This window comes from Ascaphus truei, chromosome 16 (genome assembly GCF_040206685.1).
Source record: "Ascaphus truei isolate aAscTru1 chromosome 16, aAscTru1.hap1, whole genome shotgun sequence".
Lineage (NCBI taxonomy): Eukaryota > Metazoa > Chordata > Amphibia > Anura > Ascaphidae > Ascaphus > Ascaphus truei.
Genome location: NC_134498.1, coordinates 37,460,225 through 37,477,567, shown reverse-complemented (window position 1 = coordinate 37,477,567; position 17,343 = coordinate 37,460,225).

The following is a 17,343-nucleotide window of genomic DNA, read 5'->3' as shown; positions in this document are numbered from 1 at the left end:
CGGGGTAGGGGGCCTAAAGGTCTGGTTGCGGTTGGGAGCTGTGTGAGGTGCAGGAGATGTGAGGCGTGCTGTGCGGTTCGCGGGAGCTACACTGTGTGAGATAGCGGGATAGGGGGAGGGACATTGGTGGCATGGTGTAGCGGGGTAGGGGGCCTTCCGGTCTGGTTGCGGTAGGGAGATGTGTGAGGTGCAGGAGATGTGAGGCGTGCTGTGCGGTTCGCGGGAGCTACACTGTGTGAGCTAGCGGGATAGGGGGAGGGACATTGGTGGCATGGTGTAGCGGGGTAGGGGGCCTCGCGGTCTGGTTGCGGTAGGGAGCTGTGTGAGGTGCAGGAGATGAGGCGTGCTGTGCGGTTCGCGGGAGCTACACTGTGTGAGGTGGCGGGATAGGGGGAGGGACATCGTTGCCATGGTGTGTGAGTGGAGGCCGCGGCCTCGCGGTCCGGTTGCGGGAGGGAGATGTGTGGCGTGGAGGGGAGGGGGGGTTTGAAGAGGCAGTCTGCAGTGTTTGGTGTTGTGTGAATGTGTGTGTGTGCTGTGTTTGTGCGTTGTGTGTAGATTCTGTACCTGATTCGGCAGTCTGTGGTAGCAGACGTGAAGGTTTTGATAGCTGTGAAGCGTGGCCCCAGAGCAGGTTGAGGATTAGAGGATTAGGTGTTGCAAAAGCAAAGCGTTCCCAAAACTCAGTGAGGGGTGGGACAGTGTGGAAGTATTAGGGCAGTGGTTCCCAAACTTTTTCGGTTCAAGGCTCCCCAAGGCAATCAGAATTTTTTCAAGGCTCCCCAAGGCGATCAGGATTTTTACGCGGCGCCCAAAGTAAAAACAAAGGTGTACATACATACATAGGTGTACAAACATACCTAACAGTTGCAGTGCGCAGTTGGTGTCTCTCTCAGACACTCTCACTCTCTCTCACACACTCTAACTCTCTCTGACCTCACTCTCTCTCTCTCTGACCTCTCTCTGACCGCACTCTCTCTCTCTGACCTCACTCTCTCTCCTCACTCTCTCTCTCCTCACTCTCTCTCTCTGACCTCACACTCTCTCTCTCTGACCTCACACTCTCTCTCTCTGACCTCACACTCTCTCTCTCTCTGACCTCTGACCTCACATTCTCTCTGACCTCCCTCTCTCTCTCTCTCTCTCTGACCTCACACTCTCTCTGACCTCACACTCTCTCTCTCTCTGACCTCACACTCTCTCTGACCTCACATTCTCTCTGACCTCCCTCTCTCTCTGACCTCACACTCTCTCTCTCTGACCTCACTCTCTCTCTCTCTGACCTCACTCTCTCTCTCTCTGACCTCACTCTCTCTCTCTCTGACCTCACTCTCTCTCTCTCTCTCTCTCTGACCTCACTCTCTCTCTCTGACCTCACTCTCTCTCTCTCTCTCTCTCTCTGACCTCACTCTCTCTCTCTCTGACCTCACTCTCTCTCTCTCTCTCTCTCTCTCTCTGACCTCACTCTCTCTCTCTCTGACCTCACTCTCTCTCTGACCTCACTCTCTCTCTCCCTGACCTCACTCTCTCTCTCTCTGACTTCACTCTCTCTCTCTCTGACCTCACTCTCTCTCTCTCTGACCTCACTCTCTCTCTCTCTGACCTCACTCTCTCTCTCTCTCTGACCTCACTCTCTCTCTCTCTCTCTGACCTCACTCTCTCTCTCTCTGACCTCACTCTCTCTCTCTCTGACCTCACTCTCTCTCTGACCCCCCTCTCTCTCTCTCTCTCTGACCTCACTCTCTATGACCTCACTCTCTCTCTCTCTCTGACCTCACTCTCTCTCTCTCTCTGACCTCACTCTCTCTCTCTCTCTCTCTCTCTCTCTGACCTCACTCTCTCTCTCAGACACACACAAATAAATACACACATAAATACACACACACACACACAAATACACACACACACAAATAAATACACACACACACACAAATAAATACACACAGATACGGGGGGGTGGGGGAGGGTATGGCTGAACGGCCCGGTCCCTGCACGGGGGAGGTCAGTGCTGCGGGGGCCTGTGCCACGTGGGGGGAGGGCCGGTGTGCTGCGGGGAGGGAGGGGGGGGTGACGCTGCAGTGCTGCTGGGAGACATCTGTCTCCCGGTGCTGCTCCTCCAGCGTGAGCGCCGGGCCTCCCTCTCTCAGCGTAGGCAGCTCAGCGTCGCTGAGCCGGGCTGAACAGATGCACAAAGCCCCTGCATCTGTAATCAACGCGGCTATAGTTCCTCCGGCCTGGGACATAGTAAGCGCTTAGGTGCTGCTGCTCGCTCTTGCTTGCTGCCGCTCGCTCTACCAGGAGCTTTTTGCTGTCCTGGCAGAGGAGACAGCAAGCGCGCTTGGGAGGCGGGTATCACTGTGTGTGTTTGTCACTTGGTAGCTGTGTGTGTGTGTGTGTGTATATTATATAATATTTTAAACATTTAAAAAAAAAAGACATGTGAGAATAAATTATTAACATTGTGCAACTTTGATAAATATATTCACACACACACACACACACACACACACACACACACACACACACACACACCACATACATACATATATATATATATATATATATATATATATACACACCACACACACACACCACACATATATACATATATACACACACACACCACACATATATACATATATACACCCTGCAGCCCGTTTTTCTCACACACACACACACATATACACCACACACACACACACCACACATATATACATATATACACACACACCCTGCAGCCCGTTTTTCACACACACACACACACACACACACACACACACACACACACACACACACACACACACACACACACACACACACACACACACACACACACACACACACACACACACACACACACACACACACACACACACACACACACACAATGCCGGGCACTGAAGTTGCAATGCTGGGCAGGCTGCAGTCCCATTGGATGGGAGCGGTCACGTGACCGCTCCTCTGCTTCCCCTCAGAGGTTTTTTTTTTTTTTTTTTTTTTTTAAATGAGCTAGCAGCCCTTGTTTCCCGCTGCTGGCGGCCCTGATCGCGGCGCCCCTCTAGCCAAGCCGCGGCGCCCTGCGCCGAGGCGCACAGTTTGGGAAACACTGTATTAGGGCATTGGTGTTGGACGCAGGCCAATGAGAGGTGTGCGGGGGCGGGCATTGGACGCAGGCCAATGAGAGTCAGTGAGGGGTGGGACGCAGGCCAATGAGAGGTGTGCGGGGGCGGGCATTGGACGCAGGCCAATGAGAGTCAGTGAGGGGTGGGACGCAGGCCAATGAGAGGTGTGCGGGGGCGGGCATTGGACGCAGGCCAATGAGAGTCAGTGAGGGGTGGGACAGTGTGGCATTGGTGTTGGACGTAGGCCAATGAGAGGTGTGCGGGGGCGGGCATGGCCTGAGCCGGAGTGACAGGGCCAAGGTCCAATGCGATTGACCCTTGGGACGCAGACATACAGTGATTTCACAAATATATAGTAGATATACAAAAATAATTAGTATGATTTTGTATGAGAAAATGTGAATTTCCAACAGAATGTAACAAAACATTTGATTAAAAAACACATTTGAAATGTTTTCAGATAAGTAGGAAAGGTTTTAAAAATAGGCCAAAGAAGTTGACTACATGGGACTTTGAACATTTCCTCACTGTAAAACTTGGGGCAAATTATGTAAAAACATCAGTGAAACCAATAAAATGTTGTTCCTTTGCTAAATTTGGTGCCATTTTCTGCACTGCTCTTGCCCCAGGAAAACACACTAAATAATAATTTAAAAAAACTGTTTCTATATTTATTAACAATGACAATTGGGGGGGGCGTGGATAGAAATGCACTTCAACATTAATTGTTATTATTTTTTAATGCATAAATGTGTTAACTGAATTTTTTCAAACTGCTGACTTTAATAATATCTTTTGACAGCAGAAAAATGACTGATTCTTCTCCACAACATCTCTCTAGCATGTTTTTCTGTTAACATAACAAATGACTCATCTTCGGAGAAAAAAAAAAAATTCCACTTTCTAAAAACGTCCTGCGGCTATTACCAGGTTTTATTCCGAGAGCTTCTTGACCAGCAGTTTCCTCGGTGTTCATTTCACGGCATTGTACATGTCAAAAAATAATTGCCCTAATTACGTTTTTTCAGGAACCTGCTTTGCAAATCCGGGGCTTCATTTAAACACTTTGCAGATGTTTTCGTGTTGGGAAAAAAGTCCAACACATTTGAAAGAGAAGGAGCTAGAATTGCACAACTCGAGTCACTGTTTCCCCCTTTTTTTTTTAATTCCCAATTTTATGATTCACTTTGATATATTTTAAAGTTGCTCTTAAGGGAGTTAGAAGCAAGGGTCTCCGGAACGGAACCCCCATTCATTTCAGCTCCGGGACCCCATGCTTCCCGAGATACAGACCTCAGAAGGGTGTGCTTGTATCTCTGCAAAGTTTAAAGCCCTTGTTTAGATGGGCCAATAGGAAGCCTCAACGGATGACGTCGCGGCTTTCTATTGGCTCGCAGGTCACGGTGCTTTGAAACGCCTCTATTATGTGATCCTTACTAGCCACGTCGGAGCGGCTACCGGCCTCACCCTACAGAGGTATGTATCTCTGGAAGCAGGGGGTCCCCCGACCTGAACTTAATGGGGTTCAGCGATGAGTACCCTCGGCTTCAAACCTATGTTAAAAAAATAAATAATCTATAGTTTAAAAAGCAGCATTTTGATTGTCGCTTTTGAGGAATACCGTGTACATGGGACAACTGAACATACATGTATCACATACATTCACATCTATTTGCCTATCTGGAGACCTTTGTACCTAACTCGATCAGACCATAGGTTTGGATACCCCTGCAAAGGGGGACATTGAATTCATCTTCACTATATAATTAATATAATATCGCCTAGCAAATACCAGACAAATATAGCATTGCGGTTCACAGTTATAAGACTGAAAGAAAGGATATGAACGGTTGAGTGTCAGTCACTACCGCACACCCACCACTTGTCATTCTTCATTGTAAGAAGAAATGCAACAATATCATTTCAGAGGGAGTTTAAAGGCGATGGGTGAACATGTGGTTATACCCACAACCAGCTGCACGTTGAACAGCTAGTCAATGATGAGACCCAAAAGGCCGCCTGTGAGTAGGTTGGCTGGCTATGCTGAAACGCTGTGTAATGCGGCAGGCCTACGCTTATCGAGGTCCATGGTAAAATGGATAAGAAGCACCTATAAGACCCACCTCAAAACACACCTGCTTAAGGAAGCATATGAGTAGCTCAATGGCTAGGGGAGAGAGAGGAGAGAGAAACATGCACAGAGAGAGATACCCTTTTTGGGGGGGGGGGGGAGGGAGAGGAGAGAAAGACTGGGGGGAAGGGTGGGGAGAGAGAGAGACTTACCGGGGGAAGAAGAGAGACAGACAGACATGCTGGTGGGGGAGAGGAGAGAGAAATACATGCTGGGGTGGGGGAGAGGTGAGAGAAATACATGCTGGGTGGGAGAGTAGAGAGAAAGACATGCTGGGGAGAGGAGAGATAAAGACATGTTGGGGGGCGGGGGAGAGAGACATGCTGGGGGGAGAGAGATGCAGGGGAGAAAGGGAGGGGGGAATTGAGAAATACAACAAGCAGACAAGAGGAAAAGATGCAATGACAAAGGGTGTGAGAGACATTGGGGAGGAAAGGAGAGAGAAATGCATGAGGGGAGGGGGTGGGGGGAGCAGAGACATAACTGGGCAAAGTAAACCGAGGTATAATAATTCTGTAACATTTGCGGGGGGCCCCATTCTTCACATTTGCCCGGAGCCCCAAAAACATCTGTTGTCGGCCCTGTTTGAAACCCATAACTCAACCTCCTCCATCATCTCTACAGGTCACGAACAGCATGCTATAATTGGGCATGATTCGTTGAAATTAATTAGGTGTGTCATTTGCAATAATGTGCAGGAGCAATGAGGATTTAAAGCCAGTGGAACCATTCCTATTCAGCAGTAAAACCTCCTTTGTAAAGATCATACTACGCAGTAAAGGCTTAAGATACTATTCATCTGCCTTTTATAGCCCCTGCCATTCAGGAGGAGTCCCTAAGGGGCCAGATTCATTAAGCTCCGTTAAGACATTTAGCATTACGTTTGCCTCAGCTGCTGTCCCGTTAAGGGTAAACTAATAATCACTAAAGAAAGTATCGCGAGGTTACTGTCACGTTCATAGCATAGTGATAGAAATAATGGGCGTCAGTAAAAACAAGATGATATGCAAATGAACCTTAATTATAAGCATACCATAAGCTCTGTTTATAAAGTGAAATATGGCAAAAGTCTTATTTCCATATGTAGATGGGAGTAACACCAGGTTTATGTATGATCTTAATAACATAGTGGTATTTACCTGCTTTATTCCCTATCTTCTCCTCTAAAAGCCTTCTGGCTGGGAGTAGGGTTACCAGGCGGCTTCTCCAAAAATACTGGACACAATGGTGAAAGGAGCGACGCGCCCGAGACACACACACCTCTCGCCGCTCCATGCTGTTTCCTTCTCTCCTTGGCTCCAACCCCAGGGCTCCTGACACCTCCTCCTGATTGGCTGCTGCTGGGTAATCCAGACAATCAGGATGAGGAAGCTGCCCAGCCCCCTAGCAAAAGTCCTGCTCTCTCCTTGCTCGGGAAAATCCCGCGGCCCCCCCAAGCCGGTCAGGTCACTATGTCCAGAGAGGTAATACCAGTATACACATACATGCCCAGTATTACCTCTCATTTTTTCACTGTATCAAGGCACTTTGCTTCATTTCACCCACCCCAATTTGCACCACTTGCACCATGAGCATTTTGAGGAGTCGTTAAAGGAGGAGTTAGGGGAGGAGAGAGTCTGTGCAAAATTATGAGATATATCAAAAGTTGCGCCTATAGTATTAGTAACGCAGTGTTTCTCTCTCCTTGCGCCCCCCAAAAATCATCCAGATCTAGGTAGTGTCAGCCACTGCTCCAAAGAGATCTTCCCTAAATGTAAGAAGCGGGATTTGAAAAATTCATATATATTTTCGCTGGTAATAAATGGATGCAGATGCTCCGTATTTGCTCTGTGTTTGGCGCGCCATTTTTGTATACTGATTTTGTATCAGGTGTTATATAGTATTCTGCCACTAGATGGCAGGGGTAGTATTTCCTGCATTGAGTAGTGTAGTACAGTAGGAACACGCTTCTCGGCGATCTGCCAATATGGCGGTAACCGAGAAGGGGTCCGCCATGTCTGAAGGGGGAAGCGGCCGAGGTCGCGCATGCGCAGAGCCATTGCCATGACAACGGGACGGCGCAGCGCTGGAGGAAAAGGACGGCACCAGGTGGCATTTTTTAAAAATCCGACACTGGGAACATGGCGATGGCGTCACATCTGCGAGTTTTGTTCAATGGATAAAATGTAGCAGCATTTCTCGACATGCGCAGCCATAGCTGTCACCTGCGGGGTGGTGGCTGCATCAGCCCCAGGATTGGTGCCTGTGCCTCGCACAAAAACAGCTTTTATTTTGCATAGTGGACTTTTCCAATGTTGTGTTATACCTCAGGATTGTGCAAAAAACCCTGTTTCTTTCCAGTGCTTGAAAACATAAATCAATACAGTTTATTAGAAGTCTGTTTATTATATTAAAAGGTGTGAATGAGAAATTATATCAAGACAATTGAATGGGAATATGCTTGAAGGTTTAGAATTCAAATGTAGCCAAAACAGATGAATAGCAATTGAAGTTTGATGCATAACAGATGTTGGAGGTTGGCTTAGAGAGATCATTTCAGGCCCAGTCTGAAGTGGGTAAAGTTCTTTGTTAAGAAAACCATGATATGAAAGGGGGTGGGGTTAATGATCAATAAATATAGTTGCATTTGGGTTCGGTTCAGCTCTCACTATCTCCGCTCTCTCCGCTCTCTCCGCTCTCTCCGCTCTCTCCACTCTCTCCGCTCTCTCCGCTCTCTCCGCTCTCTCCACTCTGAAACATCTAAGTAAGGTTTCTCTCTCTTTGTTCTATGATTACCTTCTGAGAGAAAGAGCACGTTACCCCCACTAATTAAACTTTCATCTCTAAGGAATACTATAAGAATAAACCATAACTTTATCTCCTGAACAACGATTGTCTGAAGTATTGGAATCTTATTAACTAAGAATAAAAGAATGACCGTTGTATCTGCATTGCTTCACTGCTGGGCTCTTCATCCAGTTCTCCGAAGGGACCGGAACACATTTAGAAGTAGAATAGCCACAACCTTATTGTGATGTAAACATTGCACACACATTCATAACACACATATATCTGCATTACTTTAACTTGCAAGAGAGTTCCAGTGTGAGAAATTACACTTAGCTGCCCACGCAGCTAAGGAAAGTACGTTCACTTCCGAAAAGTTAAATCTTACAACCAGAGATAGCATTTCTGGGCCCTCAAAAGGTTTCGTCCGTCCATGATTTCCCTCACCTCTGATCGCCTTAACAGTGACGGATGCAGTTTTTCTATGGAATGATTTCCAGGGGGATACTTTGTTGCTTTAAAAACAGATGGATATCCGCACCTGTGAATCATTCGTCAGACTTTGAGTTGCCCAAGGCCTAGGGGAACCTCTTTCAATGCTCAGCAGATGAGAGAGACATTTATATTGCTTATGGCCCATCATGGAGGCAAAGTATTGTACAACAGAAAGTACATGCTGGGCTGGGATATATGGGGCATGCAACATCTCCGGCCATATCTTGAAGGGACTAACTTCATGGTAGTGACGGATCATTGGGTTCTAAACCGGTTTCTGTGTACCCTGAACTCTTCTGGGGACGTGCAAGGTGGTGCTTAATCCTGCTTTAGTTTGATTTTACTGTAAACCACAGAAAAGGGACTGAGATTATAGTGTCTGTTGCACTGTCCCATAACCCTTTACCAGAAAATAGTAGAGGCGTGGATGCCTTACCACTCACTGCGGACTAGGCTACCACTGGACAAAGCACAACTTCAAAACCTGCAAATGGAGTATCCAGGAATTGGTCTTTTATATATTCAGTTTGAGTGAAGCTGAAGATTGGGGTCCCCCATTTGACTATTATGGATAGTCTTGTCTAGTATCAGGAATCCAATTCCCATTCTGTGTTAAAGGGGGAAGTCCAGCTCAAAGTCTTTGTGTCCCAAGTATTAAGAGCCAGACTACTTCACTATTACCATGACCACCTGATCGGTGGACACTTGGGTATTGCTGCGACCTCTGCACCGCACTTACTGGCCATCTATGAGATAGGAAGTAGTTTGTGAGGACGGGCACAGGTTTAAGTGGTGCGACCTGTAATGACATTCATTCCTTTGGGGTTAAGGATATGTGGGATTGAGAATGATCACAAGCACATATCGCTATATACTTATTGTTATTTATGTTTTACCAGGAAGTTATACATTGAGAGTTACATCTCGTTTTCAAATATGTTCTGGGCATAAAGTTATGATGACAATACATTGTTACACATATCAGGGAGAGTTAGGGATAATATATGTTATGGGCATATATAACAGTTACAGACCAGATTAAAATGTGAGACAGCTGAAGTCTTGAAAGAACTTAAACTAGAGGCGGCTTTGAGAGCCTCAGGTAGGTTGTTCCATTTGTGAGGTGCACGGTAACAGAAGGAGGAGCGACCAGAATGTTTGTTGAACCATGGGACCATGAACAGTATTTTGTACTATATAGTAGTACTCTGCCACTAGATAACAAGGGTCATGTTTCCTGTATTGACCAGCATACTGTGGATGAAAAGCTATGGGTGTGAGTTCAACAGTAAAGAGTTGGTGAACCATATCTGTGTGGAGTATTGCTACAAATCCAAGAGTGCTACCTGAGATCATCACAATATAAAATAATGCATTATTCCAAAGTATTGCACTTTGTATCATATAAATTAAAGATATTATGTGTCCCTGTCTCCAAAAGTATCCAATCTAGTAGTTTGGTACCTGAAGCCCAAGGTCAAGGAGATAAAGTGACCTACTCTGGACTATGAGAAGTGTTGTAGACACACATCACTGCTGTAACTACAAGGCAGCTCCTTCCACTGTAATGCAAGCCTTCATGTACTGCTCTTTAATTCAACATCTTGTGGACATGCAATGGCATTCCTTCTATTATTCTCCTCTGAACAAATATGGAGCACCATTAGTGTCAAAGCTCCAAACGTTCATGGTTTGGGCTGGGGTAAAAGCTGTGGTTTCTGTAGGGTTAAAACAAAGTGTCACGATTAGGGGTTGATCAGACTATCAGGTTCGTTTGGATCGCCAGACAAAACACAGGACTTTAATAAAACTGGTTTATTTTGCAGGGAATAACACACACAACATAGATATATACAAAGGTAACTTTCGGGGGAAATCAGGAAGGGTACCCGGGGAGACTATGTGAGGTGTCCCGTGGATACCATGGTGGTGTCCCGGGGTAAAGTACAGCAAGGACACCCACTGCAAAATTTCCACCAAAGTCCTTTTGTCTCCAGGCACTGAGATGGAGTTTGCCACTAGGGCCAAGCAAGTCAAAGTTCCTTGAAAGCGGGAGTCCCCAAAGCCAGGGCACCAACGGGGAAAGAAATCAGCTCATGGGCTGAAAAGGGCCAGAACAAGGGATGACTTTCCCAGCCTCTGAGAAAGTGGGAAGAGGGTTTCCCGGCCTTTGGGAATGTAATCGGTTGTTCTGGCCCTTGGGAAAGTTGGCCCTTGGGAAAGTTGGCCTCTGGGAAAGTGAGAAGAGGGTTTCCCGGCCTTTGGGAATGTGGGAAGAGCGTCTGTGTTCTCCAGCTGGAGAAAGTAAAGTCTTGTGTGGCTCCAAAGCCTCTGGAGCGGTAACCGGCTGGTTCCATAGTCTGTAATAGTCAGCTAGCTGGACACAGGGTAGAAGAGATGCTGCCGGAGTGAGCGGGTCTCACACAGGGTTCCTTTTCGGGAGTGGTGAACAGGCTTTCCCCGACCAAGAAAAACACTGGCTGTGTGCAGGAAGCAGGCAGGAACGGGCTGAGGACACTCCATGTGGGATAAAAATTTTTTTACACAGTATACACAGGGAGACTCTCACAGAGTTTCAACCCCCGAATCAGGATCAGAAAAGAACACACAATGATGGCTGGAACAGGGCAGTTATACCCAAGGGTCAATTAGAACGGTGCGGGGGAGTCTGATTTGGGACACAGGCCCTAATTCAATCAGCCAGGGTATTTCTAGCCATCCAAGCAGCATTCTAGCACCGTTCACAATACTTTCACAATGACTCTCTTGTGTTTTTTAAGGTGCTCTATAAAATAAACATGCGTGATCTCAGTTCCTGTGAGATACAAAGCATTTCTTAGAAACTTCACAATCTGGGCCGTATCTCAGAGCCTGCACCAAAAAAAGGATCTGACATCACTACACAGCAGCCCGAAATGGGAAAATTGCTCGAGGATTTGGCCGAGACGAACGTCATGCAGACGAAATGAGAAAAGTACGGGCAATTTTCGAAAAGGAAAAATATTTTCTCAACAATGTAAGTGGGCCTAGAGCTTTAATTAATCAGTAATAATGTTCTGATTCATACATTCCTTTTAGTAATTTTGAGATTATTACTAATGACTCACTTAAGCAAGCACCTCTTTTTCGGGATTAAATAATACACCACATGTTTTGTGCTCAGATGTGACCCGTGATATGAATTTGATGCCCTAACATCCTGCCAAGGTACATTATCACACACACGGATAATGGGAAGTGCGGTAGCTGTGCAGGCACTTAGCATATTTTCTTAGTAAAATTGAATTTTTTACATAAGAACAGCAATTTAACAGAAAGCACTCTGAGAATGCCAAATAATCTTTAGGAATACTAACTACCAAGGTAATAGTGGGGAAATTCTAGAAATGACATTACTTTTTTTAACCCCATAACCTCCAGGTGGGTTTGCAAGACATTACAAATCAGCCCAAGGGTAAGTAAAAAAAATATATATTCATCTATCATGATTCTAATGAAATGCTAACTCAATGTGTGAATTTATAAATTGTATATAAACACATGTAGGACCGTGACATAGCAATATGTAGGAAAGGAACAATCCTGAATTGAGTAGAATGTTTAAAAAAGAAAGATTCAGGCTGCAAAGGCAAAAACATGCAATCTTTGGGCTGAACATTAGGAATGAGTATGGTTTTGTGTTTGTCAATGCAAGGTTATGCACTGGAAGCACCGTGGAGAAATAGGGATAATTAGTTACTCCATCCAGAAGAATAGTGCACATTGTATGCCAGCTGTTAAGTCTTTGAGTAAAATAAATTACCGTAGCATTATTAATGTGCACAAAGTAAGCTTTGGTGAGTAAAAAAGTGACAAAAAACCTCAGACAGGTCCACACCCCTGACTTTTCCCATTATCGCTGCAAATATAATGCTTCCACTGCAGCAGGGGATTCTGGGTAATGACATGCAAGTGAGCCCTCACAGTGTGTAACTTTTTGCTTCTTATCCATAACATGTGACCCGTATAAGTGTAAAAGATCTTGTACAATCAATACAGCCACATCTCACTTACTTGCTTTCTGTTTCGCATCATCTGCCAAACGTACACGGCGCTATAGTTGCTTACCGATAACGAGAGACGGGCGAATCACTCCAAATCCATTTCCCGGATTTTCGCGGATGTAACCCACAAAATCCGCACGGATTCATCAAAAACCGCCATGGGATACAATCCATTGATGGATTTGTAGCATCCAATCCGCGGATTCAGCAATGCGTCAGCTGATTATTACAAATCCGCCAACGGATCGCTGAATCCGCAGATTGGATTCTGCAAATCCGTCCACAGGTCACCCTTTTTGACATTGATACGCTGAAAATCGGAGGCCCAAAAGGAACCAGACGATCTGCTGCGGATCCTAATCGGACCCCAGAATCCACCTATCTCTACCAATAACTCAGAGGTTGACATAATATTATCTCCTTTTATAAAACCACTGGTCTTACAGCTAGTGATGTCAATGGGGATGTGGGTCCTTAAGCCGACCCCAACGGCCACTTTGGTCTTTATTGAATTATACCTGAGTGCAGGAGAATACATGCAACTTAAAAGAGCAGCGCCTCCTGCTCGTTCACACGATCCCCCCCCACCCTTTTTATTTTATAGGTGGGAAGCAGGAAATCTTTGGAGCCGAACAGCAATTTCAGCTCCTGGGACCTCCTTGTTCTGGAGATCGTTCCTGGGGAAGGTGGCGTCGGTAGCATCCCCTCAAGACGAAACACAATGGCACTAGACAAGCCAACAGGAAGCCCCAACGTTATCCGTTGCAGCTTCCTAATGGTGGGTGTGACACAGGAGATTCAAATAAAAGGAAGTAACCAGCGTCTCCTTCTCCGATAGCAGATCCCAGGAGCTGGCTCAACCCCCGGAGACCCCCAATGTCAATAAAAAGGCAGGTGGGGCAAGGTGGATTGCTCCGTTAAATAATTTCTAGAAGAACATCTCTTAAAAGCCGCCTCACATTTTAATCTGGTCTGTAACTTATACGTACGCCTATAGTAATACTTCCTGGTAAAACATTTTATAAATAAATAAAAAGCATCTAGAAGAAAAGTCGTTGAATCTGTCAGGAAATCCACTCCTGGCTTTTCTCGTAGCCTTGCAGGGTGCTGTTGTTCTCACCAATTCCCTCTTTTGCAATCAACAGCAACTGTGTGGGCTATCACTGTAACCTAGCCTTTTACTCACTCATTGGAGCAGTGCCCTCACACCCTCCTCCGGGGATTGGCCTGTTGGCCTTTAAGTACTGCATTCCCACAATCCTTCTCTGCTGAGCATATTCCTTCTTGGATGTTCACTGTGTTTGCCACAGCCATCTATTTGGCCGCCTTGTTGCTGTTTCCATGTCCATGTTCCTTGTTCCTTGTTCCTAGTTCCTGTTCCTAGTACCTGGGGCCTGCTGCTCCCTCTCCATTGCAGAGGCCGTGTCCTGGTTCCTGTGCTGAAGCAGAGAACATCCAGTGTTTACTTCAGCTCCCTGTTTCCTGAGGCATGCTGCCCTTCCCTTAGCAGAAGCCGGTCTACTAGTCCTGAGGTCTGTAGCTCTCTCTCCTTGCACAGGCTCGTTCTGGACTCCTGCGCTGAAGCATTGGTTTACCAGTGCTGCCTGGCGGTGTGCCCACTCCGGTCTGCCTACCCCTTCTGGAGACCGGTACTATGGGCCATGGTCGCCGCATGCGCAGAACCCGCTCCCGCCCTGCAGCTACTACGCTGAAGCGGGACCTAGTTGACTTCTTGTTACCAAAACTCCGCTTGGATAATGTTCACCCTGATGTCTCCTATCCTGACCCTAGCTCGTCCACTGACTACGCTGCTCTCTCCAGTCCCGACCCTGCTATGTACGACTACGAACTACGCACTCCGGACCAGTCTGCGCGGTCTAAGGTCGGTGATTTCATAACCCAGCCTCAGCCACGCGGTCCGGCCCCGGTTTGTGGCGAGCACAACCGTGACAGAATCGTCAAAGCGGATTTTCGATACCCTTGAATGTAACAAAAACTGGAGGTGACTCGCTTTGTCCCCACAGTCGGCAGTCTGGCAGGGTTGTTCGCCGCACATAGTGTGTGGGCAGCGCTGCAATGCTTGTAGGAAAGCAATGAATCACTACGCTATGTACATATAATGCACCTTCTCAGAAAAATCACGCGCTTTGATCATCGCTGAAACAAGAATGATTATTTTGCTGGTGTCAGCGTGGTGTTTCTGATGGAACCGCAGATAAGGTCCTGGTAACAATGTATAACCTCCCGTGTAGATGAAGGTTTATGGAAGTCACAGGCGTGGACTGACAAATCAATATTTACTTCATGACCACTGGCCTTTAAGCGCAGTGGGCGGTAACCTGCAGCAGCAAGTAATGCTGTGCTGCCTCCCATTCTGCTCTGTCAGTGGGGACCACGTGGCTTTATTTGTGTCATTCTCGACCAGTAGTTTCCAACCTTCCTTTCGGTTAAGGATTCCTATAATTATATCGTGACATTCTGCGGACCCCCGGCGCTCTCTCTCTCCTCCCCTCTCACCATGTAAAATGAGACCACCTTGACTGGAATAATATTATTTACGCAAAAAGATGTGTTGGTGCTGCCGGGGCCGCCGACAGGGAGGGTGAGCCGGGACATGTGTCCGGGGCCCGGTGGCTGCGGGGGGCCCGGCCAACTGGTGTTGACGCCAGGCCCCCAGTCTCCCCAGCTGCTGGCCTCCCTCACTGACACTAATGCTGTCCCACGCCGAGCTTCTGACGTCGGCACGCACCAGAGACCAGCTGGGCTCAGCTACAGGCACGCTCCGGCATGAGGCCCGGTGTGCGCCGGCGTCAGAGGCTCAGCGTGGGACAGTTTTAGCGTCAGTGAGGGAGGCCAGCAGCTGGGTAGAGCTGGGGTCCGGCGGCAATGAGATGACCAGGAGCTGGGCCCGGCCAGAAGGTGGAGACCATCCCCAAGGTAGGTAAATTTATATTTATTTAAAAAAAAAATTTAAATGTATTTGGAGGGGTTTATATGTATTTGTTTTTTTTTGTTTTTTGCATTTACAGCTCAACCCCCTTATAACGCTGTGCTTGGGGTCCAAAGAATCGCATCGCGCTATAAGTGGATCGCGTTAGAAATAATGTACAATTGTATGCATTGTACAATAAAGTATTTAAGATACCAATAATCGTGTTGTAAAGTTTTCAGAAATACAAAGATTGGGAGCCACGCTTGCATCGCGTTATAAGCGGATTCGCATTGTAATGGATCGCGTTATAACGGGGTTGAGCTGTATTTGGGGGCGGGGGTATTGTATATATCTATCTATATATATATTTTTTTAAATGTATGTGGGGGGTGGGGGTGATTTTTTGGGGTATATATTTGAGGGGGGTTGTATGTATTTGGGGGGTGGTTTGAATGTATTTGGGGGTCAGAGGGGGGATTTGTATGTATTTGCAGGGTGTTTGTTATGTATTTGGGGGGTGGGGTGTTTTTTTTTACCCCATTGTATGTATTTGGTGGGAGGGGTTTGCATTTGGGGGGTAGGGGTTGTATGTCTTTGGTTTTTTTTTGTATGTATTTGAGGGGGGGTTGTATGTATTTGGGTGTTGGAGGGGTTTGTATGTATTTATTTGGGGCGTGTTTTTTTTAATGTATATGGGGGGTGTTGTATGTATTTGGGACTGTTTTTTGTATGTATGTGGGGGGTTGTATGTATTTGGGGTGTGGGGGGGGGGTAATGTATGTATTTGAGGGGTAGGGGTTGTATGTATTTGGGGGGTTATGTATTTGGGGGGTTGGGGGTTGTATGTATTTGGGTGTTGGAGGGGTTTGTATGTATTTATTTGGGGCGTGTTTTGTTTAATGTATTTGGAGGGTGTTGTACAGTATGTATTTGGGACTGTTTTTTGTATGTATGTGGGGGGTTGTATGTATTTGGGGTGTGTGGGGGGTATTGTATGTATTTGGGGGGTTATGTATGTGGGGGGGGGTGGGGGTTGTATGTATGTGTGGGTTCTCAGCTGGCACCACCCGAGACGTAGAGGTTGTAAACCACCTCTCCTCTCAGCCTCGAACAGGAGCCTCTTCATCCCCAGACAATGCAGGATGCTTTTTTTCTCTAGCCAATACTATTACTATGTATAATTACATTTAGTGCTACATACAACGCTAACGTCCCCTGGCAGCCGCTGCAGCGCAGCACACTAACGGCTCCTCTGGTTGTTCCTGTTCATAATGTTGGCAACTATGCAGAGGTCGGGCACTGTTTCCCTTCCTCCTGTCCCTTCCCCCTCCCCCCCATAAATCCAGGGGCCCCGGTCAACAATCTCTCTTGGGCCACATACAGGCTGTCAGCGGCCTTGGGAAGGATGAGGGGGGCTAGTGCTTTCTGTGGGGTGAGAGGTGTGTGGTGTAAGTAAGAGGGTGGGGGGGAATGTGTGGTTTCTGATTAAAAACAGAGGGTGGGTGCTGTGTGAGAAGGTGGGGATAAATGGAGTGTGAGTTGAGTAAAAGGGTGAGTATGTTGTGGGAGGGTGAATGTTGAGTGTGTAACAAGGGTGGGTGATTGTTTTCGGGTGTGTGCTTGCGAAATGGAGGGCGAGTATGTATACGTGTAAGATAGGAGGGGATGAGCGAGGTCTGAAGAGCAGCGGTGGCCCGAAATTTAAAAACATCTTTCAGGGGTGCCTCTGTCCTAAAAGGTTGGAGGAACCAATGTACTAGCACAGTGGTTTTCAGCATGTTTTGGTTATGTATTGGTTAAGGAACCTGTCAGGGTCTCCTAGACCTCCTGCCTAGCCATAGTTCTTCTTTGTCC